General features: G+C 38.8%; 1 pseudogene; it reads left to right on the forward strand.

Moving 5' to 3' along the window:
• The first annotated feature begins 286 nt into the window (after positions 1 to 286).
• LOC143891676 ((-)-germacrene D synthase-like) lies at positions 287 to 26,444 on the forward strand (annotated as a pseudogene).
• The last annotated feature ends 692 nt before the right edge of the window (positions 26,445 to 27,136 follow it).

Genomic DNA, 27,136 nt, shown 5'->3' on the forward strand with positions numbered 1-27,136 from the left:
TCGACAAGGATTTTTCTTGGCTGCATTTTGACCCGGATCTGGGTTTTTAGATATGATCTCTTTTGTCTTCTATTATATCTATTTATGTAGTTAGGATTAAAAACAGAGAAAAAGGATGATTGTATGAAATTTAGAAGAAAACAAAATTGTGGATTTATGTATTCAATAGAGAACTACATGAGAGAGAGAGAGCGCTCTTTTATTTTGAATTATAGCGTTTATTTATTTTGAATTACAACGTTTCGTTGTAATAGTAGCTAATGTACATTTGTTTCTGAATGGTACAATGCAGAAATTACATGGATGGACTAAGCGGATTGAAGAGTTGAAGGAAGAAGTGAAGAGAATGCTAAGCAGTGCCAAGGGGTCACAACAAGAAATAGATTTGATCGATGTGCTAAAACGTCTTGAGTGGCATATCATTTTGAAATGGAGATTAACGAGGCACTACATCAACTATACGAATCCCATACCTATGCTGCTGACGATGATCTATATGTTGTTGCTCTCTGATTTCGACTACTAAGACAGCATGTGTTTAATGTTTCTTCTGGTAAATCCTTTTTTTGTTTCTATTTTTCATTGCACAACTTGTGCTACTTTCACTAGTTTTGTCATTCACATCCTTTATAACATGACATTGCTGGATTTTGAAATAGATGTATTTAAAAAGTTCAAAGATGAGCAGGGAAACTTCAACTTAACCTTAATTAGTGGTAAGAGGGGCCTATTAAGCTTGTATGAAGTGGCATATCTCAGTACACAAGGAGAGGATGTATTAGATGAGGCCATTACATTTACACGGAAACACCTTAAATCTGGTATAAGCGATCACGATTCTAAATTTGCAACACAAATAGAGCATGCCTTAGAGATGCCCTTATGGAAGAGTTTACCAAGGCTAGAGCATAGGCATTACATCTCAATATACCAACCAGAGAATAAACAAAATGATGTGCTTCTAGAGATTGCAAAGTTAGATTTCAATCTCTTACAATCGTTGCACCAAATGGAGTTAAAGGATCTTACGAGGTAATTTATTTTAACTGATAATATGTCCTTGTGTGTTGTTATGTGCATATAACTAATGTGCATATGGGTAGTTATTATCTGATTGTTGTCTAGTTATGGGGATGTGTTTTAGAGCTATGGGTGTTAGCTATGGTGTATGGGTTTAGGATAGAGGGAGTCAGTTGTTGTAGATGTGTCTTGTTAGTGGGTGTTGGTTACTTGTTATGTGTTATGTAAGTGGGTTAATGGGGCAGTTATGTGGCACTACCTTCATTCTTGTATTTAGGAAGTTTATGTTAATGAAAATGAAAGAGAAGAATTTTACAGCACAAATGAGACTTTGTTCTACGAGAGTCATGGTTCCTCTCGAATCGAGCCATTAGGAGGTCCGGTTGCCTCGAATCAACCTCTCTCCCCCTCATTTCTATTTTATTTTCGTTTACTTCCGGTCTATGATCTACTTTCGTCATCTTGTGACTGTGGTCTCTCTTCTGAGTTTCTGATTATCTTTGATCATCAATGGAACATTCGGTGTCGCCAATTATATCCTTCTTGTGATTAATTGCTAAGTTTATCCTTATTCTTTGTTTATTCCAGATTATCTTCATTCCTTGATTATCCCATCCTATCTTTGTGTTTAGGTTAAATCATGGCAAAAAAAGTGTTGAAAGGCTGGATAAGTGAGACTATTAGGGCCCTTCCACGGGAGTCTTCAGAAAGGAGTATGACTGATCAGTTCATCTGTGCCTTCAATCATTTGAGTGTATCTGATATAAATTGGAAGTTTCTCCTAGCAGCCGCTGGATTCTGGGATCCTAATGTTCATATTTTTCGATTTAGATCCTTCGAGCTTTGTCCTATATTCGAAGATTGGTGTGCTTTATTAGAGCCCCCAATAGAGGAACTTTGGATACGATCTTCGAATATAGATTCCTCTCATTCTCTTTTTTGCAAGCTATTCAAAAATCAAACCGTTGATGCTCTTCCATGCTTAACGGATACGTGTGTGCAAATTCAAAATCTCATTACACTTTTTTCCGAAAACGTCGATCCTACTAACTCCCGTTTTCAAAGTTGTTGACGTAATGCTTTGATTTTTGGTGTCTTTGCCCGATATGTCATTCGAAAAAACCCTCGTGTTGCCCCGTTAACCTTGTTAGCCGTGGTGGACCAAATTAATGAAGGGAGGAATCCAATCCCCACCATGTTAGCAGAGACCTTCTTGGGATTAGATCTTATTGCTTCCCAAGAGATCAAAGACAATTTCTGTGGATGTGTAAAATTGCTGTATGTCTGGCTTGGTGAAAAACTTCAGGTTCTTCAGCGACAAAACCAAAATCCGTATACCCTGAAGAATTTTCGTGCATGGCAACCAATGGCTAATCAACCTCAGTCCATTGATGAATGGCGCAATTGGTTGCATCATGTTGAGGAGAGCCAGTTTCGTTGGGTGAGTCATTCATGCTTCCAAGTTTTCACTAGCACCTACCCACATCCATTCGTTTACCTCATGGGTACCGAGAAATCTTCTTTTTATGCACCCATGCGATTTCTCCATCAGGTTACGGGAATTCCATGTCCTCCCGGAGCCATAGTCCCTCCTCTTTGTGAGATCTCACTCCTGATCTTATCAGATCCATTGTGGCTGCTTGGGGAAACAAAAATATGGAGAGGAGATTTTCTTTAGTATCTAAAATTCGACGTGGAGAAATATCGGAAGAGCCTGCAAGCAGGAGAGCTCAGATTGAGGAGCCTTGATGATCTATATTATGTTTTGTTATCTTGATTTCTGCATTTCCCATTATTGTCAGTCTGCTTATCCACTTGTGATAAGAGATTAGTATTTTCATCCGTTGTAATCACAATTTGAATTTCATTAAATGAAAGTGTGTTTATGTTTCTCTTGTCACTATTTGATCAGAATATTTTATCTTGATTATCAAATTTTTAATCTAGTGTTTATATTTCCATTATAGGATTCTTGATTGAGCAGCCATTGCTCCTAAGAAAACCCTCATTTCAAAACCAACCTGGTCCCGTCAGTCTACTGATTCAAGGCTGAGTTGATATTCTTCCTCACCTACTTCTTTTACCTCTCCTTTGTTACCTATTTCGAACTTCCAGGAAATACTTTCACCAGTTCAACCCACACCTGAACAAATGGCTGAGGCTGGAACCGCTCTGGCTGAAATGAGCGAAATGATAAAAGCTATGCTCCAGCAAATGTATAATATGAATGAAGAGATAGTCAGGCTGAAAAATGACAGAGAGTCTACTTCCAAAGAGCATGCACCTCGGCAACCCCCGGTCATACCTCCTCCACCTCCTATGATGACTAGACCGGCAGTGTTCACTGTTGAGGATGACTTTGAAGATTAGTATGCAGAAGATAATTGTCTCCCTCATCTGGAGAAATCTGATAAGGGCAAAGTGATAACAGACAGACTGGACAGGCTGACCGAGGAGATGGAAAACATAAAATTCCAAGGCCCGAAAAAGTTGAACCTGGCTGATTTCATGATTTATCCGGGAGTCACACTGCCTCCAAGATTTGAAGTACCAGACATGGATAAATATGATGGGACAGGATGTCCTAGAAGCCATTTGATGTCAGTTCTTCCACTTTTGCAACAGCACGGCTTATCTCCAGAGCAGGTTGCTCTCCTTTTCCCTCGATCATTATTTTAATCATCTTATCAAGACGAGAACCCAGATAGAAGATGCATTGGCTAAAGGCCTAAGATCAAGAATTTCATCTGATGTCAGAGAGGGGAAGCGACCTGTGATGACACCAAAAGAAGTACATAATGTCAATTATGTCAGACCACCACCCAGGGCAATCACTGAAGTGAGAAGGCCGCCGATGGAGCAGAAGCCTCCTCGTCACTTTGATCCCCTCCCATATTCTTTGTCCGTGGCTTTGAAGAAGTTGTTAAAGGACAGGAAGATCAAACTGCCTGACATTAAGCCTCTGCCCAATCCATTGCCAAGGTCCTGGAGAGAGGATCAGTTCTGTGATTATCATCGCAATACAGGTCATATTACTGATAGGTGTTTAGCTTTGAAACACCAAATACAGAACATGATCGATAGGAAGGAGCTTGCAATCGAATTACCAAATGTAACCAGAAACCCCCTTCCGACACATGCAATGCCACCTCCACCATCGGTCAATGTCATTTGCACTGAAGCGTCTGTTATTGATCCTTCTTCTTTCATATGCGCTATTGAATCTGAAGGAACCTATGTTTGGAAATTTGAGGAAGAAGATGAATGGACAGAAACGGAAGAGCCATATGTCTTATCATGGAATAACCCTGATGTAGCTGGGTCATCAAGCCGATCATATGTTCTCCAGTGTGAGGATGAGAAGAAAGAAACCGAAGCTTTGTACGATGAACTCCATGTTCTTAAGGGTGAGTGATGATGAGGAAGAAGAGATAAAAACCCCATACATCCTTAAGATAGAAGATGAAGATCTGCTGCTCTTGAATGATCAGTGCGATGAACTCCGCCACATCACACGTGGTGGGGGAGTTTTCAAATCGGCCGAGCTCAGAGTCGAGAATCCCGCTGAGGTTGTAAGAGCAGTTGACCATCAGAAACAAAAGCAGAGATTTGATGAAGAGGAAGATAACCTGTTGAATCAGCTCAGAAAGACACAAGCTAATGTTTCTATCTAGGGGTTATTAATGGCGTCGCCGAAACACAAACAAGTTGTACTTCGTGAGCTGAATGCGTCTCAGGTATAAGTTGAAATCACTCCAGGCGAATTGGTCAACGTGGTGGCCATGGCTAGGGCTTCAAAATCTTTATCTTTCTCAGACGAGGATTTGCCTCCAGAAGGAAAGGACCATACTCGTTCGCTCAAAATTACCCTACTGTGCAACAAAAAAAGAGTTTCCAAAGTGTTGGTAGACAATGGGTCAGCCCTGAACGTATGTCCTTTGAACACTGCCACTACTTTAGGGTTTGGGCCTGAAAACTTCATACCGTCTGAGCAAGGCATATTGGCATATGATGGTACCAGGAGGGATGTAATCGGAACATTGGCTACTGAGATTGTGACTGGAGGAGAGACCTTTGACATCGAATTTCAGGTGTTGGACATTAAAACTTCCTTCTGTCTTTTGCTTGGCCGACCTTGGCTGCATAAGGTTGGAGTTATTCCTTCCACACTTCACAAAAAACTAAAATTCATTCGAAACAATAGAGTCATCACAGTTCGAGGGGATCCTGAACCTGAAATTGGACAAATTACCTCCGAGCCGGTAACTGGAAATTCTAGAGATGTCAGCTTGACAGGGTTTTCACTAGAGGTCTCTTCTATCACTTTAGAGGAGGCTATGAATGAGCATATTATGTTTTTGTCAAGCACCAACACTCAAGTGATCAAGATGATGAGACGGTATGGGTATATCTCAGGAGCTGGTCTGGGAAAGAATATGCAAGGTCCGACTGAGCGGCCAGAGTTAAAAGCAGTTGATGGATTGTTTGGGTTGGGATACAAGTCAACTCGCAAGGAGGTGCAAGAAATGAGAGCTTACATGCTAAAATGGGCCGAACGCCGCCGCAGAGGCTTAGAGTTTCCAATGGGACCATACAGTATGGTCATGAATGGCAGATTCCGAAAAGAGGGAACTGATTGCCCTTATTACTGTTTCCCTGAGCCATGGTATGATGAGAAGGGGACAAAATTGCCAGGTCTTGAGATATTCTTCGCTGATGAGATGCCAGAGGACTTTTTCTTTGAGCAGATTGCAGAGACAGTTGAGCCAGAGACAGATTGTGTTGAGAACTTCGAATCAGAACTCCTAGACTCCTTGTTCTAAGTTGAGGCAGCAGTCATTGCGATGATTGGAGGAGATACACACTTCGTAAACCCAAAGAACTGTATCACCCCAGCCGAGGGACCTTTGGATAACTGGACCTCACATGTTATACCCCAAGTAGTCTTTCAGCATAGTCCAGTCCCTTCAAAAGAGTCAGTCATTTCAAAATTTGTGTCAGTTTCCTCGTCCGTCCCAGAGTCTGTCATTTCTAACTTTTCTTTTGATGCAGGTACTGTAGAGGTTGGGTTTACTTCTGGAGTGGGTGACGAGTCTGTCTCTGGTGGCGTCGAGTCCAAGTCTAAGGACGTTCTCATTGATCTATGCCTGTACATATTTCTAATTGTGTCGATACTGATGTCGACTTGTCTTTTCATTCAGTTTCAGAGTCTGTAAAGCCTGATGTGGGCGAGTCATCTGATGTAATCATTGATTCCGATGAAATAAAAGACTCTTTTGTGTATATTCCTGTACTTGTCTCTTCTACTGATTCTGCTTCTAAACCTGATCAAGTAACTAATAATGATAATCAAGACTCCCCCTCTAATGAGGAAGCCGACGAAACTCCCCTTGAAATCAAACATATGATTCAACAAGAGGAGAGTCGCCTAGCAAAACCACTCGAAGAGGAAATTGAAACCGTAAATATCGGTGACGAATCCTTAATTCGAGAGATACGGATTGGCAAAATTTTATCTCCTGAGGAGCGCGAAGAATTAATCACCTTGCTAAAAGAGTTTAAGGAGATTTTTGCTTGGTCTTACGATGATATGCCGAGATTGAGTGAGGACATTGTCCAACACAAATTACCTCTAATCCTTGGCATCAAGCCGAAGAAGCAAAAACTCCAGAAACTTAAAACAGAATGGGAGTTGAAAGTTCATGATGAGGTTAAGAAACTAATGGAAGTGAAATTCATCGAAGTAGTTGAGTACCTTGAATGCCTTGCAAATATTGTACCGGTGCCCAAGAAGGACGGGAAAGTCAGGATGTGTGTCGATTTCAGAGATCTGAACAAGGCGAGTCCGAAAGACGATTTTCCGCTTCCGAACATTGAGCTCATGGTTGACAATACAGCTGGACATGCACTCTTATCTTTCATGGATGGATTCTCAGGGTACAACCAAATTAAAATGGTGCCTGAGGATATGATGAAGACAGCGTTCATTACTCAGTGGGAGACATTGCTACAGAGTGATGCCGTTTGGTCTTAAGAATGCTGGTGCCACTTATTAGAGAGCTGCGACTATTATTCTTCATGACATGATTCATAAGGAGGTCGAGGTATATGTAGATGACATGATTGTCAAGGGCAAGACTCGGCCAGAGCATACAATTGCCTTAAGAAAGTTCTTCGAGCGAATCCGAAAGTATCAACTCCGCTTGAATCCCAGTAAATGTGTATTTGGGGTCACATCAGGAAAATTGCTTGGATTCATGGTCAGTGAGAGAGGAATTGAAGTGGACCCTCAGAAGATCAAGGCTATCCAAGAAATGCAACCACCAGAGACGGAAAAGCAAATTCGCGGATTCCTTGGCAAAGTGCAGTACTTGAGGAGATTCATATCTCATTTAACTATGACGTGTGAACCCATCTTCAAATTATTAAAGAAGAATTCTCCTAAGAAGTGGAATGAAGAATGTCAGGAAGCATTTGAAAAGGTCAAGCAGTGCTTATCTTTGCCTCCTGTCCTATCCCAGTTATTCTTGGTCAATCGCTGCTGTTATACTTATTCATCACGGATACGGCAATGGGTTGTATGCTTGCTCAGCAGGATGCAGGATGTAAGAAAGAAAAGCCTATCTACTATATCAGCAAGAAAATGCTCGAGTATGAAATCAAGTACACTATCTTAGAAAAGACGTGTCTAGCATTAGTTTGGGTGACTCAAAGGCTAAGACATTACTTGCTGTCGAATAAGATACTTTTGCTCTCACGGATGGATCCGTTGAAGTTTTTGTTCGAGAAACCCGCTCTTACAGGAAGAACAGCTAGATGGCTGTTATTGTTGTCTGAGTTTGACATCACTTATGTCACTTAGAAGTCAATTAAGGGACGGGTCATCGCTGAGCAATTGGCTGATGCTCCTGTTGAGGAGAATGCTTTTCTGAAGGCAGACTTTCCTGATGAAGAGATCATGAACATTGAAGAAGAGAATTTGAGTACCAGGTGGTTAATGTACTTTGACGGAGCCGTCAATAATCATGGTCAAGGAATAGGGGCAGTTTTGGTATCTCCGAAGAAGGAGTATATCCCTATATCCATCAAGTTGCAGTTTGAATGCACCAATAATATGGCAGAATATGAAGCATGCATCGCAGGACTTGAGGCATCTTTGGCTTTGCGAATTCAAGATATAGATGTGTTCGGGGATTCAATCTTGATCATTTGTCAAATAAATGGAGATTCGAAAATAAAAGAGGTGAGGTTTATCTCATATCACACTTATCTCGAATCTCTGGTCAAGAAGTTCAAGAGTGTCACCTTCACTCATCTGTCGAGGACAAGGAATCACTTTGCCGACGCTCTGGCTACTCTGGCTTCAATGTTAGACATTTCTGCGACAATGGAGGTTCAACCTTTAGCTGTCAGATTGCAATGGGCTCCAGCACATGTGAATGCGATAGAGATATCTGCTACATGTCCAGACGGAAAGTCGTGGTACGCAGACATTAGAAATCTCATTTCAGGCAAGGGGCATCCGCCTGAGGCTTCCAGCAAAGAGAGAAAAACTCTTCATAGGTTCGCTGCCAATTTCATCATTTGTGGTGAAGAATTGTACAGAATGTCATTTGACGGGATACAGCTTCTGTGTGTTGATGAAGATCAGGCTGCAGAGCTCATAAAGCAAACACATGAAGGTGTTTGTGGCCCTTACATGAATGGTAAGATGCTGTCAAGGAAAATCCTAAGACTTGGATTCTATTGGCCTACAATGGAAGCAGACTGCTTCGCATTCGTGAAGAAGTGTCATAAATACCAAGTCTATGCGAATCTTATTCATGTGCCTCCGTCAGAGTTACACTCTATGACCTCACCATGGCCATTCTCAGTATGGGGGATTGATATCATTGGCAAAGTCTATCCCAAATTGTCAAGTGGACACGAGTACATCTTGGTGGCCATTGACTATTTCACGAAATGGATATAAGCTGTTTCATATGCTTCCATAACTTCCAATACAGTTGCGAAGTTCATTCGTGCGAATATCATTTGCAGATATGGAGTACCTCATGAACTGATTTCTGACAATGGATCTCATTTCAAGAAAGAGGTAGTGCACCTGTGTGAAGAGTTCAAGATAAAGCATCACAAGTCATCTCCTTACAGGCCTCAGACCAATGATGCTGTAGAGGCAGCAAATAAGAACATCAAGGTCATAATCAGTAAGATGACCGAGACTTATAAGGACTGGTCGAACAAACTTCCTTTTGCTTTATGGGCTTACAGGACATCGATCAGGTCATCTACATGGGTAACTCCGTACTCTCTGGTGTATGGAATGGAAGCAGTCTTGCCTGTTGAACTGAGAATCCCTTCGTTAAGAGTAATGATGGAAGCAAATCTGCCAGAGTCTGAGTGGGCCAGAGCCAGACATCAGGAATTACATATGATAGATGAAAAGAGGCTGAGAGCCTTGTATCACATCCAAGGATATCTGATTGAGAAATTAAATAACGGCAAGTGCACGGATCGTGTAAATACGGGTCGAACTCAGGGAAGAGAAATCTAGTTGTCAATTCTATTCTTTTACCGATTAGAATACTAACTATGATATAATGTTGCCTGGAATGGACTCAGGATTTTCGTGGACTTAGACCTCGGAGCCAACACTATATATAAGCGTATATTCTATTCAATCTAAGAATCAAATTCAACTAAGATCTTTTTTTTATTTAAAATCCTAATTTAGGCAAAGTGTACCAAATTTTAATGATCTCTATTAACTACTTATCTACTTTAATTAAAAAACCAAATTTTAAGGGCTTAAGTGAATTGAAAAATTGCAAAAGTAATTTGGAATAGTGTAAAATCCTTCATTCAATATAAAAGAGTACTTAGGGTTAGAATCCACCATGGGTTTTGATAAAATTGATTAATTAAAACAATCCTTTGAATTAGGTTGAAAATCTAACTAAACAGTAAATAAATAATAAGATCTAAAAGTTGTCATTATTTATGAGTATTTAATCGAATTAACCCTCTAATTTATATTAATTATATAAAATTTAATCTTCGTTACTCATCAATCATCCATACGAAAGGGGAAAGCCAATGGCATGGATGATTGGGATTTGTACAAAAACAAAACCCTACATAATTTGTTATATAATCTATTTGTTTTAATTACTTCTCTTTCTCCTTCCCCATGGCTTCATCTAAACCCTAAGTATAGTGGGTTTAGCTACTCATGGAGAAGAAAAAAGAAACACAGAAAATAGAGAGGGGAATTGGAATTGCCATTAAATAAACAAAGAAAGCTCTACTTTAATTGAATTTGAAACAAAAATACATTGAACTAATTCTTGGAAGAAAGAACAAAACAAAAAGAACACTTAGTCTTTTCGCAATGATTGAATCCTTGGCCGAGAGATATGACGGTGCCGAAACATAAACTTGAAGAAGAATAGTGTTGAACCAAATTTCCAAGTGGGAGAGATCTTTGTTGATGAAAATTCCAAGTATTACAAACTACAGAACCAAAAAAATATGAAAGAGTGAGAGAGCTTGAGAGTGGTAGAGAGAAAAGAGAGAATGAAAAGAGAGTAGAAAGAGAGTATGTTAGAGAGAAAGGAATGAGAGCCAAGAGAGCTTTTTAAGGTAAAGAGCAAGAAAGTGATGGGCTAAATTGAACCACCACCACAAGATCGTGCAAGATAGGTAAGATTCCCAAACGGATTGCCATTCTCATCCAATATTGGAGCAAAAGAAAAAGAATACCTTCGTGACATCCCAACCTTCCATAATTTGTATTCCCAGCCAACAATCACCCATACAATTTCCTTCCTTGTGGCAAATTGAACATAGAAAATTTCCAACAGCATCATCCCTCTTGCTTGTTTTCTTTTTTAATCGTTGGATGGCAACAATTACAATTGCTATATATATATATATATATATATATATATATACGGTAGCTCCTGCCATGTTGTGGAAATTAAGAAGTTGCTGTTTTTAAGGACCTGTATTTCTGATAAAGACACTCACCCACTTAATAGAATATAATTATTAGCAATTTAGGAATGGGAATTTGGCATGGAAAGAGAATCCCAAAAATTCCACACGTCACTTTCTTTCCTCTTATTTCAACACCTAACATGATTTCTCAAAATTCTAACGTGACCACTTTCTAAAATTGCCGTTTTGTAAATATTTCCCAAATCAGTTCACACAACACACAGAATGGCATCTTCTTTTTGGGGATACGTAGGCAATCTGGGCGAACTACGGAGACCTAATTCCCATTTCTTTGGGGATACGTAGGCAATCTGGAGGGCCAGATTCGGTCAAAATACAAGAAAGCTTTCCAAAGTCAAAACCTGTTTGAACCCAAGCCTACCTAAAGTCCTTCTGGTGTATTTAGGCCCAGGTTTGTAGAGAAACATAAAGAAAAAAAAATGATGGAGTCTTAGACCCGCTAGACTGAAAACCCGCAAGGGCGGTTGTGGACCCCGATCCGAGGACGGCGAGGGAACGGGTCCCTGACATCATCCTCTGGATCATCCACAACGTGAAGGAGAACTCTACCAAGGAACTCTCAAAATGGATGCCACCATCACAGCATAGCATGAGTGGCGATATAAAAAGAAAGAGATACATCTTGATCCGGAGCCAGGGCTCGAAACCAAGATATATCTAAAAATAACTCAGAGTCGCCATCCATGGACACGTCATGGAACCAAAACAAATGCTCTGTTTGCAATGGATAACTAGAGATACTAAAGGTCCGTGCCTGATGACGAATGGAGAAGGTCCGAAGAGCGCCCCCAATTCGCAAGAGTGCGAACACTTGGTCTCTAATGCCATTTATTATTAACCTTGAAGAGTTTCAAGCGAAAATCATATGAAATGGGAACACGCATCTCCGAGAAAACGTCTATCTAATCATGCATGTCTCGGAGATGAAAATAAGCACACACATAAGACCCGAAATAAATGTCACCTAATGATGACTAGGTTATGAGTGACATACTAATAGGTGTCTAAGTTCTAGTGGACAAACACATGCATGCTACAGCTACAGGTATAAGGTCTGCGCATGAAAGTAAGAAAACATAGCAAAACACACAACATAACAAAACAACAAATCCTAAGACTCTAAACGATTTAGCCCGAGTCCTCGGATGGTCTGGTATTCATCCAAAGGAGCCTACGTATCCCCGCCTCCAAGAGAATCAAGGCAACGTAGTTCTTCGCACCTATTCTAAGCTAGGATGCCTAAGACACCTAGACCTCTATCTTAGACTCGATCTAAAAGACTGGACTAATTATTAAAGCTTCTTGAACGATTATTTAGATTCCAGTGAATTGTAGATTTTAGGACACCCTATATGCCCTAACTAAATGCAGGTTAGCCCTAAGCTAATGCAGGTGGTTCCTACAACCTATGTGTAACTAGGCTGTATTTCCTAAGGAAAACAAATGGTTGACTAACGCATCTTAGACCTAGTCATCAGTCGGCGATGTAAATCGCCAACTGACCGGACGGAGGCGCTCCTAGCTAGGACAAACTCCTAACTCTAACACAAACACACAACAAGCACACAACAAAAGATAAACTCCTAACTCTAAAACTCTCTATCTAGGACAAACTCCTAACTCTAGAGGAAGATCTTGTTGAAAACAAGGTTTTGAAGAAAAATGGTTAAAGCATTTATTTACAAAGGTTTGGCTGGACCTGGGATAAGAATCCCAAGCTGCACTACGTACCTCGTGGAAGAGGATCAAGCCAACGTAGTTCGAAAATCGAACTCTCCTAATACGCGAAACTCAACACTTTAGATTTTTTTAAAGGTTTTTGATGTTTTCAAATGTTTTTGAAGTGCTTTTATATTTTTGACGTTTAAAAAGGTGTGTTAACACCCTTCAGCTAAAGGGGATCCGATAGAAGAGCCTCCTTACCCACCATATCGCGGTAGAGTAATTTTAGAAGGAAACGGGATCCCTAAAGCCTACGGGGAAAGAAATCAAAACAGAGGGGACTAAAATCCCCAAAGAAAAGAACAATCTCAAAGAGACAAAAACAAAACTAACGAGTCCTAATCAATATCCAAAGGAAACGATATCTAACCCGCGAGGGAAAACCCTAAACAAACGATAGATGAAAAGCTTCCTAAACAAAAATGGACCGACAAAAACTCTATAAGAAAAACTATTAAACGATCAGTCACTTAGAAATGGTCCTAACTGGCTAAACACTCTAAGAGGAGAGAACCCCTTAACCTGCGAAAACTCTAAGGCAGGAACGGAAGAGGCTGGCTCAAGAAAATGTTCCATTGTCGCCATTACAAAGGTCTGAGAAATCTCTATCCTAAACAACTCAACGAAACTACAATAACCATGACCAATCATTGGAAGAACCAAAGAAACAGATCTAGTTTATGGTCTAAACGAGATGAAGAACAAATCCATAACCTCGAGAATTCCAAATACCAAAATGAGAGCCCATGAGTGAAATGAAAGTATAAGCAGATGCCCTAACTTGTTATCCTTATGCTTTGCAATAAATCATCTGGATTAACTCAGGGCACCAAGGTGGGCTTCGACCGAAATTCATTGATGATAAGGAGATATGGAATTAATAGAAATCGTTACTTATAAATTGACATCAAAATCCATTCACATTCAAGGATGATTTCACATAAATTCAAAATGGAAAAGATGAATTGGCTATTCCCAAAAGAAGATCTGAGTCTTTGGTATCACGAAAACCGTATTAAACGAAGGACAAATAAGTAGGCACATAATTCACCTTTTGAGAATTATCCAAATACAAAGCATAACAAGATGACAAATGAAGTAAGCCTTTCAACATGCTATCTCTAATACATCAGGTCAGGGAAATGCTAAAACACTTGAACAAGTTATTTCCAGTTTTGCTTTAAAATTGGGAATCAACATAGAGTAGAAAGAAATGAAATCATGGGTTTTCGAAATTAGAGAAATTAATCAATAGACAAATTATAAAGGAGACCTCAAAATTAACAGATCCAGTTTCAGTCACTGCTCCCCGAGGATATCGAATTCAAACCCCAAAATTAAAATGGATATTGAAATCAAAACAAATCCTCCCTCAAAATTTTCAAAACTATGACAATAAAAGACAACAAACAAAGAAAAATTAAAACCTGCAGATCCAATACCCCATCTACAACACCATTCGAAAGACCATGCTAAAATTAAAATCCACACAGACACAGGAAAAGGCAATTCTAGCTACTGGGCCATAAATTGAGACAACCTCGGGTGAGGAACCGAACGTAAGGACTCTCATAAATGGAAACATGAGAGGCTGCAAGAAAATACCTTCTTCGGATGAATCGAGATAAGGGGCGTCGGGTGCCGAGCACAAGGGCAGAGCCGACAATGAGAACGCAATCCGTTGCGATGCCGAATGACCAAATCTGCTGGGGTATGACCAGGCATACCCCCCCCCCCCCCGGCGAAACTATAAATAGAGGAGGGGGGGGTAAGGCTTTGAAAGAGAGTTTTTTTGTTGATCTTTTCTCTCTTTCTCTCTCCCCTTTTGTGGTTATTTCACTCCGCTTTTCTTATATACACCGAACCCCTGCTGAAATTTTAGAAAAAGTACGGAATGTGGACACAAGTCTCGAGAAATTATGGATTTCGGGTACCTTTTAAAACAAGAATCAAAGACGGGTGATTCTTCAAAATCGGGTGGTAAAAAGACCCTGATACCCTTGTGACATCAACATAGTCCTTTTTCATTACTGCCTATTACATTGGCGCGCTTCACGAGGCTTCTTTTGGTTCATTTGAATGCATATTTGAACCGACAGAACCTTGGGTTCATTTCTATCTTGGCCGTCGGAAGTAACTAGAGACAGATGGATATGCTTGACACTTGATGGAAAACTTTTTGGAACGTTGACAACCCAAAGTCAATCATTATCTTTTATAACTTCTCTTTTGGCTTAGAATGGTAACATTATTGAATATGTTTCTTTTGGCTTAGAATCTTTTCACTTCTCTTTTGGTTCTCACTTCTCTTTTGGCTTATAACAGTAACGTTATTGAAAACGTCTCTTTTGGCTTAAAACGGCGACGTTATGGAATACTTTATTATTTCTCGTCTCTTTTGGCTGAGAACGCCGCCGGATTCTACAGTACGCCGTCGGAATTTCAAGTACGCTGCCAGATTTTCTGGGTTCAAACGTGTGTTTCAAACGTATCGAGTACGCCGTCGATTTTAGAGTACGCCGCCAGAATATTAAGAGGTATGCCGGCGTAAATAGGGTGTAAGCGGAAACAGGGTTTACGCTGGCGGAATTCAGGGGTATGCCGGCGTAAATAATGGGTATGCCGGCGTAAATGGGTACGCCGGCGTAATCCGGTGGCATTCTCAGCCAAAAGAGACATATTCAATAACATTACCGTTATAAGGCAAAAGAGTGAGGACCAAAAGAGAAGTGAAAAAATTCTAAGCCGAAAGAGACGTATTCAATAACGTTACCGTTCTATGCCAAAAGAGAAGTGAGCAAAGATAATGATTAAATATGGATTGTCAGCATTCCGAAAAGTTTTCCAACACGTGTCAAGCATCCATCAATCTCTAGTTATTTCCGACGGCCAAGATAGGAACGAACCCAAGGTTCTGTCAGTTCAAATACACAGTCAAACGAACCAATAGAAGCCTCGTGAAGTGTGCCAATTTAATAGGGAGTAATGAAAAAGGAGGACTCTGTCAATGTCAGAAAGGTATCAGGTCTTTTTACCACCCGATTTTGAAGAATTGCCCGTGTTTCATTCTTGTTTTAAAAGGTACCTGAGATCCGTAATTCCTCGAAACATGTGCCGGCATTCCGTACTCTTCTCTTAAGAAAATTCTGTAGAAAAAACAAAATAAATACCATATCTAACAAGTATGCAACTCTATGAATGTGGTCAATTGATTCAGCTGCCACCACACATAATGGGTAGTCATTAATGTTCCACATATTTCTATCGTGGAGGGGGGTCCATTGTGAGGATTTCATCCGGAGCTGCCGACCAAGAAAAAGTACAAACACTAGGAGGAGCTGGGATATTCCACACCCTATAACCGCTAGTGATGATAGAAAAATGTATGCAATCAGGTTGTAGAAAGCTGAAAACTACCTAAGGAGTACTGGATCATTCCAAACGCTTTGTTGATCTCTCCTAATTTATTAATGTAGCCTAATGCTAGCAGTAGATTATCGATTAATGTGGTCCATTTGGCCACACAGACACAATCCTTACATTCGCGTGGGGCCAGCTTATTCAAAGATCGAAACCATTCATTTGTTGGGCCCCAATAGGTCTTGCCCATAAAATCAACTCCATAGGATGAGCAAAACCCTTCGATCAGCCTCTACATAACTTTGAGTTAGAATCATCATATGGAAATGATTTTCAGGGAAGGGAAAAATACAGATACACCCCCTCAACTATGGCCAAAGTCCACTTCTAACCCCGTGGTATCGAAGGTACCAAAGACACCCCTCGATCAACTTTCTAACATTTTTAAGTAGACCCCTGACTTTACACCCTACAGTTCCAAATTCATCAAAAACACCCCCTGACAATTTCTTCGTTCCCGTCCACCCCGTCATGTAACAAGTATTATTGAAAGATGAGGGGGTGTCTTTGGTGAAGTCGATACCACGGGGTCAGAAGTGGAATTTGGCCATAGTTGAGGGGGTGTAAATGTAAATATCCCTTCAGGGAAAGTCCTATTTACGTTGGGCCCCATCAAATGTAGAGTTTGGATATTGGAACAAGGGTATTAATGAATTTTCTAATAAGTATGCATTGTATGGGGTATATACGGAGGTGCACACAATTATTTTATTTTTTTAAAATAAAGTGGGCTCCACCTTGTACAAAGATCTAAACCATTTAGTTGGTAGGCCCCAAATTAAATGCACCGTACCATGAAAATCATCTCCTTTGGATGATCCAAGCTCTTCGATGTATAGATTTTTCTATATGGTGTTGTTTATGTAAATATTAAAAGGGGTAGGATCATGATCGAGCTGATTTTTGAGGTACATTCTAGAAACATTAAGGCACAACAACAATGTTTTTGATCTTCGAATAAGGTAGGCTTCATTGTATTTTTTGAAATATATCCTCACCTACAAACAGACGCAGTAGACACTGGGCCCACCTCGCTATTTTTTTAGAAAATTCATTGAGCAACTTTGTTCGAAGTTCCGAACCATTCATTTGTTGTGCTTCAATGTAAATAGCATGTGCCCCAAAACTCATCTCGATGATCATAGCCCTCCAATCTAATACGACGACACCATACGTATGTATGTATCTCCTTGGATTGAAGTTTTAGGATCATCCTAGGGAGATTTTTTTGGGATATGGCCTATTGACATTGGGTCGGAACAAATGAATGGTTTGGATCTTCGAACAAAGTAAGCCCAAGTGGTTTTTTTTAGTAGAAATACATGTTTATGGCGTCAAACTTCTTCAAAGATATGATCTAAACCATTCATTGTTGGGCCCCACTAAGGTTTCATGTTGAGAGAGAGAGAGAGAGAGAGAGAGAGAGAGAGAGAGAGAGAGAGAGAGAGAGTAATTAGCAAAAAGACGATTCGGCCAAAAAAAAGGATGGTGAAGGTTTGATTTTAATGTAGTATTGGTTCAAAAAAAAGAAAAAGAAAAAAGTGGTAAACAAAATGGAAACACAACAACATACATTTTCAACGTGTTTATGGTGTTTTCCTAAAAAGCCGGACAGTAAAAGTTTTAAACAGAGTAAGAAATGGTAAACCATTAAAACATGTTTTTATGAAAAATGCAGTTTAAAACGTCATTTTGCTAACTATGGTTGTGACAATCAAGTTTTTATATTGTGTTAGCCCGTATAGTCATGTGTTTTCAAAATGGGCTTTACGTCCCACACCATAGGATGATCCAAAACGTCCATTTGATGGGCCACAATGTAAATTGGTTATGCCCCAAAAATCATTTCCATAGGATGATCACAATTCTCCGATCTATAGTGGTTTCCATATTATGCAGTTTCTCTATAGATCGAGGGCTTGTATCATGCTATGGGAATGATTTTTTTGGGGCACAACCTATTTACATTGCAGCCCATCAAATGGACGGTTTGGATCATCCCATGGTGTGGGTGGTACACAGTCCATCAAAGGGCCTACCTTGCCCAAAGATTTAAACAAATCAATTGTTGGCCCCGCCAAGTGTTCAAGTTGGAGAGAGTAAGAGGGGGGTTGTTAATTTATCAGCATTAATACATATGTAAGCACACGTCTTTGACTTAGAGGGTTAGATACTCATATGATCCACATTTTTTCTCCTACTGCCTATGTATAATGTGGACAACAAAAATGAATGGTAATTGTCCTGTGTCCTGTGTATTATGGACAACAAACACGTTTTTCAATATTTATATTTGATTTGTACTTATTCGGTTGTATGGGGAAAATGTGGGTGGAATACTTTAAAAAAAATAAAAATCTAAGGCACTAAAACAAGTAGAAAACATTTATTTGCTGGTCACGTTACTCTTTCTCACCCTCTCACCTTCTTCTCTTATTTTATTAGTTCATGTGTATATTCGATGTCATTATCTTATTTCTCTACCATTTTTATGTTTAAATATAGTAGGCCTCCTTTTGATGCCTATAAATAACGATTCATGTGACTCCTCCACCACAAAATACAATACCACCCTTGTCTTCCTTTCCCACCCTTTCCATTCCTATGGATCTCGTAACTGCAACCACTTCCAAATAAAGCAAAGTATATGACTTTTTTGCAAAAGCTCAATATTATACCTCCACCCAATAAGCAGAAATCGTGAAAATGAAAAAAAAGGGTGTAGATATCACTACCCTTAGGATTATTATATAAGGACACCTCCTCTTCTCTTGTTCCACATTAGGGCTGAGAGAGAAGCAAGGTGTAAATACGCAAAATACGCCCCACTTAAAGCGGAAAATGTACTTTTTAATTATTTTAAGGAACGGGTCGACTACCTTAATCAACAAACGGATCGATCAGGAGTAATAACGGCTAGATTAGGAAATTTTGTCATTTTGGATCTTGCTAGGGTTTCCATTAATGGGCCTATTTGAAGGAACCGAATCACCTATTCAACCTAGGTCGCAATGCCGGTATTGTAAATAACATTGCTACTCTTAAACTACTGGAATACTACGGAACCAATCGACTATCTTAAATAACACTGTCGTTTTTAAATAATATTGTCGTTCTTAAATAATGGTGACATCTATTTATAAACGACAGTGTCATTTCATTTATTTTTGGCTTTAAAAGAAAAGCATTCAAAGGCAAGATTGTTGTTTGCAAACAACAAGAGTCTCATGCATTTATGTGGGACGCGAAATGTATTAAATACAAGCGGAAAGAAATAATAAGAAATAGTAAACTATTGGAAAGCGAGGCTCCAGAGAGAATGATTGTAGTGTACTCTCATGCAACAAATCCGAGGTTGTCAAAAGGTGAAAAGGAAATTTTTCCATGCACTTTTTCAAGTTTCTCGCGCGGAGTTTTTATATGGTGTAAGCCCTTATAGTTCCTTATTTTTCCAAAAGTATTGTACAGATCATACTATAGGATGATCCTAGGTGTAGCCAACCCGCTATTAAGGATATGACAGAAACAAATAATAGAAAAAGCGCTCCAGTACAAACCGTCCATGTGATGGGCTACAACGTAAATAGGTTGTGCCAAAAAAAAAATACATTTCTATAGGATGATCCTAGCCCTCCGATCTATAGAGGTTCTTAATGTGCATCTCAAATATAGATGTAATGGATATATTTGAGAGCAATGGGAGGGGGTGTCCTTTTTGGCATCTTCTCCAAAACGATTTTCTAAAATCTTTGAAAATTGTTCCTTACTTACTAGTAAATAGAAATGATATTCCCAAATCCTTAAATGGGAACTTATCATTGAATGTCATGGCTATTTTGGTCCTTTTACAAGGTAATTTTTGGCAGTCCACGGCGTTTGTGAATCATCATTTGCATATTTAAGCACGCGTCAATACTTTTATCGGGTTAGACAACAAATAACTCACCTCATGAGATTGAGGAAGAAATCAACTTAGAAAAACAGATCACAACGAACATGGCCTTAATATAGAAGAAGTTATTATTGAAAATGGTTAAAGAATGCAACCTTTCTAGTTTCTATAATGGGAAGTGATATATATCACCCCTTTTCTTCCCTGGGCCACCCCCCTATAGTGTATTTAGCACAACCCTTTTTTTGCTTAGCTTCCAAGAAAACAATTTCATTGTCCATATTCAGTAGAAGATTTCATGTCCCAAACTCCCAATTACCATTTTGGCGTTACACAAACAAGGTAATCAATTACTTAATAAATAAATCTCCAAATTTGTTTCTATCCCAATTATTTAAATAGGGAAAGGAGAAAAGCCTTGTCTCTTTCCCAACAGACATTAAACCAAATATAGTAACCCAAAAAAATAAAAATAAAATAGATAAGAGAGAAAACAAGAACAAGAAATCAATATAATTCAAAAGAAACTGATATTGGGTCTGTTAACAGAGATAAAAGGAAATTTAAAATTAGTTATTTGTTTAGGATAATTAAGGATCTCTCAATTCATAGAGGGAGGAAGACCTTGGTGATTTGAAGGACTGGAATTTCTTTTCATGGAGTGGCAAAGGTGCCAATGGGGACTCTTAGTGCTCTTCTTCTTTTCTTCTTCTTCTTCTTCTTGTGTTTCTTCCAAAGAGTCAGGGCCTATGAGAGGAAGAGAAGTATTGAGAGTATTGTAAGGAGTTGTTCTTGAGGACTTAATAGCCATGAGTATTCTTCTTCTCTTGTTGAAGGGATTCTCTGCCTTTACAAGATCTTTCACACAAGTCACTTCTGCTAGGTTAGCAAAAGATTTTGATTTCCCAGCAAAGAAATTCAACAAACCACTTCTGAAAAATAAATAAAAGATGGATTCAATAATCAATTTGAATTTGGAGAAATATACAATGCAACTTAGTTAAGATTTCAACAAAAGAATATAAGGAAGAGAAAAAAAACATACTAATTTGATCATGTGAGAACTCACATTAACTCAAACAAAATAATTAGAAACTAATAATTGTCAAAACCTCACAAGTTAAAATTAAATAATAGTGCACAAATCTGAAAACATGTGTAAATTGATGTTTCCAAGATGATTTAAATGTTCCTAGTAAAAACCTATATGTTTCAAGAGGAAGTCTAAACTGAAGTTAGCCCTTGCAGAAAAAAGGTGAAAGGGCTCCCCCATTGGGTGCACATCACCATCATGTTTGACTTTTCAGCGGTTATTAATGCATGATGGTTATGTGTAGCCAATAGGAGAGCCCTTTCATCTCTTTTTTGCAAGGGCTCCCTTCAGTCTAGAATTCCTCATGTTTCAAGTATTGCCATATTATAATTTTTGCTCTTTTAGCAAAACAGTGCCTTAAAATCAGGAGGAAGTCTGAACTGAAGGGAGCCCTTGCAAAAAAGAGGTGAAAGGGCTCCCCCATTGGCTGCGATATAATTTTTATTTTTTGGTTTTAGTCCATTTACCAAAAAACCCAAAAACAAAATATTTGAAACAAATCCAACCAAATTCATATTCCTACAAAAGTGATTTTTTTTCAAAATATAAGAGAAAAAAAGAGAACCCACTTGATGGGAAGAGATTCTTCCAATGATCCCATAGAAACCAAACCACCTTTGAATTCACTCTGAACATCATCCTCCTCTTCCCGATCAATCTCCGCTGTTGATTTGCACGAGCTCTCCCCTCCAAGTCTATCACCCCTATCACCACCTCACAAGTCTAAAATTTTTGCTTTGAATATTCCTGAGGAGAGGGCTCTGGAATTTGCTGTGATTCTGGGATGTCAGCTGGACGCGTTTCCTTCCTCATATTTGGGCCTTCCGTTAGGGGTTGGTAGACCGAATAAAGATCTGTGGGTTCCTATAGTTGAGAGGATCGAGAGAAGATTAGGTTCATGGAAAAGGAATCTTGTTTCTCGTGGTGGTAGGCTTGTGCTGGTTAAGGCGGTATTGTCCAATATACCTATATACTTCATGTCTTTATTTAAATGCCCTGTTAGTGTCTCCCTTAGGATTGAACAGATCCAGAGGAGATTTTTGTGGGGTGGGAATGAGGATAAGAGAGGAATTGCTTTGGTCAAATGGGAGGAGGTTTGTGTCCCCATTAAGTTGGGTGGTTTGGGTATCAGGAGAATTAAAGATTTTAATCATGCACTCTTGGGTAAATGGTTATGGAGATTTGGGGATGAGCATGATCGTTGGTGGGTCAAGGTCATTAGAAGTAAGTATGGATGTGATATGGGGAGATGGGAATCCTTGGACTTGTTTGAAAAAAAAGGGTTGTCGGTTTGGAGAGACATTCTAAAAATCTCTTCTCTTTTCAAGTCAAAGGTTAGATTTAGAGTGTATAGGGGTGATAGAATATCTTTCTGGCAGGATGTGTGGTGTGGTGATGTGTCCTTTAAGTGTCGTTTTCCGAGATTATTCAATATGGCTTCAAATAGGGAGGCTTTTGTTAGCGATTGCTTTGAGTGGAATGATGGTGTTCTTGTGTGGAACCCTGGGTTTAGAAGATCATTTTTTGAGTGGGAGGTGGAATTGATCTCTAGCCTGTGGGCTCTTCTTGAGGGTTGTTACATTAAAAGGAATGAGGAGGATAAAAGGCTTTGGATTGAGGAACCTTCTGGGACTTTCTCGGTTAAATCTTTCTATAAAAGTATTATGCCCATTTCTAACCCTTCATGTTCGGCAAAGGTATGGAAATTTCATTGCCCACCTAGAGTTTGTATCTTTGGTTGGGCGGTTTGTCGTGATAGAATACAAACTATTAATTTTCTGAGAAACCGTGGTATGTGGCTTATTGATCATTGCCCACTATGTCTGCATGATGGGGAATCTGTGGATCACTTGTTTATGCATTGTTCGTTCACTAGGTTCATATGGCAATTCATCTTCATGAGATTTGGGATTTGTTGGGTTTTTCCAAAATCTATTCCGTCACTATTGCACCAATGGGGAGGGGTTCCTTGGAAGGAAAAAGGAAAAACCTTGTGGAATTTTTGTTTACTTGCTACATGGTGGTCTATATGGAAGGAGAGGAACTCTAGAGTCTTTGAGGGGATTATAGGGTTTTCTTTGTATTACATGAAATCAAACATGCCACATTTGATTCCCTACGATTATAATGGACTATATATATTGATATCTCTTACAGGTGGTGGAAAGAGATGGATCTTACAGGAAACATGCCTTTTCCAAGGGACCGAATCGTGGAATTATACTTTTTTTGGGCGAATGGAGTGTATTTTGAACCACAATACTCTCGAGCTAGAATAATGACTGCCAAAATATTATCCATAATATCAGTGATTGATGACATTTATGATGTGTATGGTAAATTCGAGGAACTAAAACTATTCACAGATGCACTCGATAGGTACTCGATTTACATTTATCTTTTATTTATATTGCTTTGATTAGAAACTACTATATTATATCATTTTAGTTAGGGAAATGATATCAGCACACCAACTTTTTGTATTTTTGTTTTTAGTTTTTTGGGAACCGTAATGACCTTTAGAAGACAAGATTGGTGAGCTCGTATATCAAAACGTGGTGGTGTTGATATCATATCCCTTTAGTTAATATGTCAAAGGACTACTATGATGAATGACACATCAAAGAAAGAACTGAGGCTACATCGTAACTTATTTGAGACACTCGTCCCAAATTACAATACAACGCTAAATGTTGCCACCACACTTAAAATTGGGGTATCTTTGGAAACCATGAAAATAACATTCATGGAATATTTCTTTAACCAACGTAAAAGAACAGTAAAGAGGACGGTGAGAGAGAGACTTGATAAGGTGGTGAATGATGAAAGGGTGCGATGATGCATGAAAAGATAGGGAAAAAAGTTTCCTGTTTTAAATAATATTTTTTTTCATCCGTTTTTCGTTACCAAATCGTGCTCTCCTCACTCACAACCTCCTCACAAAAAAATATCCATGAAATATATTTTTGTGGGTTCCAATCATGCCCTTAGTCATCCTTTGAATTCTCATCTCATATAATAATAGGATCCTATAACCTCCCGATGCTCTCTCTCTCTCTCTCTCTCTCTCTCTCTCTCTCTCTCTTCTTTAGAAGAGCAGAATATTACCAAAGGTATTATACTGCTGATACTCTGCTAGAATGGTGATGGAAAAATATCACTCACCATATCTAGAGGTAATCTTATTTTTAACTCACGAAATTGATGCTTTAATCAACGACGCTTCACATTCTTTTAATGTGAGAATCATTAACTAGTCAAGTACTGATAATGTGAATGGTTAATTAATTTCAGGTGGGCTATTGAGTCCATAGATCAGCTTCCAAAATATATGAAAGTGTGTTATCTTGCTCTCTTGGATAATGTCAAGGAAATAGAAGAGGAACTTGCAGCTGAAGGAAAGTCCTATCGTGTACCATACTTAATAGAAGGAGTATGACATCTGAGTATACATAAAGTTTGACACATATTATGAACATATGAATTGGGCTACTGATATTGGCAATACCATGTTTTGATAATTGCACAAACTCATCTTGTCTTTTATTATTTAAATGTTTCTCAAAATTTCTCAAAAGCAATTAAAAAAGAAAAGACAACCTGATTTTTATGCAAGGGTGATGATACATTCACACCCCCTATAGGATAGTTCGCACCCCTTTAAAGGAGGGTACGTGGCAGACTTCAACGTTTTTAACATCAATTCACGTTACAGGGGAGTGAATTATCCTACATGGTGTGTGAATTTATCATTACCCTTATGCAATTATTAAAACATGGAAGTGCCAATATCAGCATCCTAGATTTGTTACAGGAAGATAACCATGTCTTTCCATTTCAATGATAATTGCTATTTTCTAATATTATGGTTGAATGGCTTGTTATTATCGCAGATTAGAGGTTTAACAAGAGCATACTTTACTGAAGCTGAATGGTTTAACACGGGATATGTACCTCTATTCAATGAGCATTTAAGCATCTCATTGATCAGTTGTGGTTACCCAATGCTTACTATCCTTACTTTTGTCGGGATGGGTGAAATTGAAACAAAGGAGGCATTTGATTGGGCAAGCAAAAGACCTAAGGTTGTTATGGATGCATCACTAGTTAACCGACTGCAAGATGACATCGTGGGAAACAAGGTTGGATGCTGATTTACGTGAAAACATAGAGATGAAAAATAATAATATTGAGAAAATAAGGTAGGATGCTAAGTGGACGTAATGATATGATAAAACCTTAAAATGACTTTCATATTCATGTCATGTATCATGACGATTTTAATAACTAACAACTTTCTCAATAAAATAACTTACTTATTCTAAGTTCCTAACCAACTAACTACCACTCATTTCTTAAGAGATTGCTAAACCTACTAAAGTTAAAAAACTAATCCAACTAATAAAAAAACTTAGTTTGTTGTCTTAGTCAGAAGGTGTTTTATGTCCAGCCATTAGGTTATCATTTAAAGACAGCCTTTTTACCCAAAAAAAAGAAGGAAAAATCATAATACAAGCATCAACTAATGAAGTTACATGAGATAGGATGATAAAATATGCAATTACTTTTTGATTGATTTTAACATTATTTTTATGTTTTATTGATATTTGAAGTTTGAACAAGAACGAGGGCATGTTGCATCATCAATCCAATGTTATGTCAAGGAGCATGGCATCTCAGAGCAGGAGGCGTGCGCTAAGCTTCGAGAATTGATAGTGATTGCATGGAAAGACATAAATAAAGCATGCCTCGACCGCCCTGTCTCCCTTACTCTTCTTATGCGAATCGTCAATCTCGCACGTGTTATGGAAGTACTATACAAAGATGAAGATGGATACACCTTCTCAAACGGCAAGACCAAAGAGCGTATCACCTTGCTGTTTGTTGATCCGATTGCCCTTTAAGAATAGATGCGGTTTACTTATTTTTATGGTTTAGATGTACTTGAATAAAGCAATATTGATTATCTTATTACTGTTGTATGTAACATGTAATAGCGTTAAGAGGAATGATAGATGCAAGGGCCTTCTTTATGCAAGGGCTGGAGAAGGGCCCTTGAATAGATCCACATCATTTTTAAATTCGGTTGAGAAACTGAATTCGGTTGCTCTTAATGACGTGGATGTAGTCTAGGGCTCTTCTCTAGCCCTTGCATAAAGAGGCACCTTGCATCTATCATTCCTCGAGCGTTAATAGTACTTTGTGTTTACTATGTTGTCTAAATTGTTGGATATATATTATGTAATAGGCGTACTAATATTTTGTACGTGTTTAATATCTCCTCTGAATGACAGTATGTATTGTATGTTTTGTCCCAAACTGAATACAGAGTGACCTACGAAACATGTCTAAAGCAAAGTTCACTGTGAAGAGAACAAATGAGTACTGTGATAACATACTTGATTTGGGTTATCATAGATTATCTTTACACTAATAGAGATATTAAGTATAAAATCACAATTATTCTAATAGGTCACACTAGCAAAAATACTCTTAGTACAAGAAAACCCCTTTTTTGGTGGCGCACAAAATCTGTCCCATAAATTGCAATGGAAATTCAAGGAAATGGAAATGGAAAAAAAAAGTCACTAATAAGTATTTTTTAATAACTCAACTCAACTCAACAAAGCCTTTGTCCCAAGCTAGTTGGGGTCAGCTAAATGAATCCTTTAGAAAAACAAAATTCATGAAGAAGGTAAAAGGGATCTACCCGGCTCTAATCCTGGTTCTAGTTGGGTTATTCTACCTGGATCATTTTCTTCCATTCTATCCTATCCAAGGTTATGTTCTCTGTTAAGTTCCTAGCTATCAAGTCTTTCCTCACTCTTTCTACCCATGTTATTTTCGGTCTACCCCTACCTCTTTTTACTCCCTCAATTTGGCACGAGTCACCTCTTCTCACCTGAGCATCCAAAGGCCTACGTTGGATATGTCCAAAGCATCTTAAGCGGTGCTCTCTCATCTTCTCC

This window comes from Tasmannia lanceolata, unplaced genomic scaffold, assembly GCF_043159265.1.
Source record: "Tasmannia lanceolata isolate RefF3 unplaced genomic scaffold, GAP_Taslan_0.1 ptg000002l, whole genome shotgun sequence".
Taxonomy (NCBI): Eukaryota; Viridiplantae; Streptophyta; class Magnoliopsida; order Canellales; family Winteraceae; genus Tasmannia; species Tasmannia lanceolata.